The sequence below is a fragment of the Rhinopithecus bieti genome, unplaced genomic scaffold, assembly GCF_001698545.2.
Source record: "Rhinopithecus bieti isolate Rb0 unplaced genomic scaffold, ASM169854v2 scaffold_12859, whole genome shotgun sequence".
NCBI lineage: Eukaryota > Metazoa > Chordata > Mammalia > Primates > Cercopithecidae > Rhinopithecus > Rhinopithecus bieti.
Genome location: NW_016807388.1, coordinates 1,347,912 through 1,350,776, shown reverse-complemented (window position 1 = coordinate 1,350,776; position 2,865 = coordinate 1,347,912).

The window sequence follows — 2,865 nt, the reverse complement described above, 5'->3', positions numbered from 1 at the left end:
TATATAATTATTAATTTTATGTGTCAATGTAGTTGAGTCACATTATTCAGATATTTCTCCTAATAAGAAAGTCTTGTCTTCTTGGATCTGGGAGAAATTCTAGGTCATACTCATTTCAACAACAACAACAAAAATTTTAGAGGACATGCACAGGATACGTGTCAAGTAATTTTGGTTTATATCCCACAGAGTAGGACTTATTATTTAATTCCTACAGCATGCTGACATGGAGCTGATCTAATATCTACCAAATTCTCTAATTATCTGCCTAAAATTATTCCTGTATACACATGTTTATGTTTCAGGGACACAATTTGATTTGGATATCTACCACACTTATGTGGCATATAATGATTCATGTACTTGTTATGAAGAAATGGATTTCTTTCCCATGTCCACTTATTTCCACCAAACAAACCTGGTCTCATTCCAGAGGTATAAAGAAGCTAATATACCTCCCAAAGTGCCCAACTCATGATTAACACAGTCAGGTCACAATGGCACCACTTAGCAGTTCTGGAAGAAGGCCTAAATTACTGCCAGGCACTGGTTCAGATGCCCCAGGAATTTGGCTCAACACATTTTTCTGTAGCTCTGGGAAGCATGCTAAATCATATTCATCATGATTGCTGCCAACACTGATGCTTAATGGGTGCCACAGTTTTCCTAAAACCTTTTGAGATACTTCCTGTGGTAACACATTCCTGTGCTTTAGAATAAAACTGTAGAAGGTCAGAGCAGTAAGAAAATGCAAGAATCATAAATTGGCACCCGAATTTTACAGATATAGAAACGAAGTCTCAAAAAGGTGGGAAGGACAACTTGTGTAAGTGTACCAAGAAGCTAGTTGCATGCTCTATTTTTTTGTAAATATTTGCACTTGTTTTATCTCTACCATCCCATGCTCCTCCTAATAAGGTATGGGTGTCAGCAAAATCAGGCCAAAATAATTTTATCAAAACTGTAGATTTTTATCTTCTATTCTTTTGTTCCTTTCATGGTACCTTACCCCAACAAGTAGTTTTTCTTTAATTTACGAATGCTGGAGGCAGCCTTCTCTGAGTAATTTTGAGTTTGTCGTAATTTTTATTAACTATAGTAAAAACATTTTCTTTTGTCTAATGTCTAAGGCAGCAAGTCTGCATCAGGCAGCCCCAGCAATGAAGCCCTGAACCTGATCACTTTTCCCTCCCTCCCTCGCTCCCTTCCTCCCTTTCTTTCTTTCTTTCTTTCTTTCGACAGAGTCTGGCTCTGTGGCCAGACTGGAACGGAAAGGAGTGGCGTGATCTTGGCTCACTGCAAGGTCAGCCTCCTGGGTTCACGCCATTCTCCTGCTTCAGCTTCCCGAGTAGCTGGGATTACAGGCGCCCACCACCATGCCCAGCTAATTTTTTGTATTTTTAGTAGAGATGGGGTTTCACTGTGTTAGCCAGGATGGTCTTGGTCTCCTGACCACGTAATCCGCCCACCTCGGCCTTCCAAAGTGCTGGGATTACAGGCATGAGCCACGGCACTCAGCCTCACTTTCCACTTTCAATGCCCTCACTATGAACCCTGCTGCTCATATTTTCCAAACATCAGGGGTTTATGCAATGTTTCTGCCACCAACAGCAAAACCCAAAGTGGGTCAGAAGAGTGAAACTCAGGAGGCTGAAGCAAATGCAGACAGCCCAGGGGATGCAGAGGAAGCCCACAGAGACATAGTCCTTGGTGGGATCAAAATGGACACCTTTCCTGAGTGTCAATGTATTTTACCCCATATGTAGAATGCAACAAGAAAGCCATCTAGCATTTATTAAGTGTTTCTTCTGTACCACAAACAATTCTCTGTGCCTTATGTATGTTATATCATCTATGGCTCTGTGAATAGATACTACTTAAGATTTACAGAGAATACTCAATGCCCAGGTAGTAAATGACAGAAGAAACTCAATGCCCAGGTAGTAAATGACAGAAACAGGAGCCTGACCCCAGAGTCCCTGTTCAACATCATTTGCTTAAAAGGCAGGGACATTTCATGGGGTATAAAAATGTGTAGGACACCAGAAAATGCCACCCCAAAATATGCCTCTTTGGTGTAAGGATTATTTTGAGCTGATTATTTTGAAAAAAATAGCAGAAACAGGAGGAGCTATGAAAACAGAGTAGAAGTTACCCTTTTGCAAAGAAAATTTACATCTATAAAGGAAATCTTTATTAGTAAGAGTGTCTTCCTCTCTACCAGCAAAAAAAAAAAAAAAAAGAAAAAAAAAAGACTAAATCATAAGAAATTTGTATTAATGAAGAAGGCAAAGATTGAAATCTGCATAACAAACTTTACTCTTGTTTGCTGGACTTTTCCTGGTCTGCTTCCCGTAACTGTCCTCTCCAATCCCCTCCCTCTTTTGTCTTTAGTGGAAGATGTTAGTTAAGCCTCAATTCTAAGCCACCTCTCAGAGATGTACTTATTTTTCCTTGAATATCTTCTGTGCATATGTGAGGTATACAAGTTAATAAACTTTGGCTTTTCTCTTGTTAATCTGACTTTTGCTGCAGGGCATTCCAGCTAAGAACAAAGAATGGCAGAAAAAAACATATTTCTTCTCCTGGAAATGCTAATTAGAGAAAGCAATCAATTTCTAAACGGTTAAGAAAACCCAACTAGCTTCTCATAACAGTTGCAACCTAGACTCTCTGATGATTATTGATTAAAAGGCAAATCCAAGACTTTTCAATTCTAAAACCAAACCAGAATGTTCAATCAACCCAGTCAAATGAGTTAATTTAATTAACTTTTAAAAAATAAGCAAAATTGATTTATTTTACTAGAGGAATGGAAATTTCCCTTGAATAATTAATCAGTGCCATCAAAACGATTTGGTGACA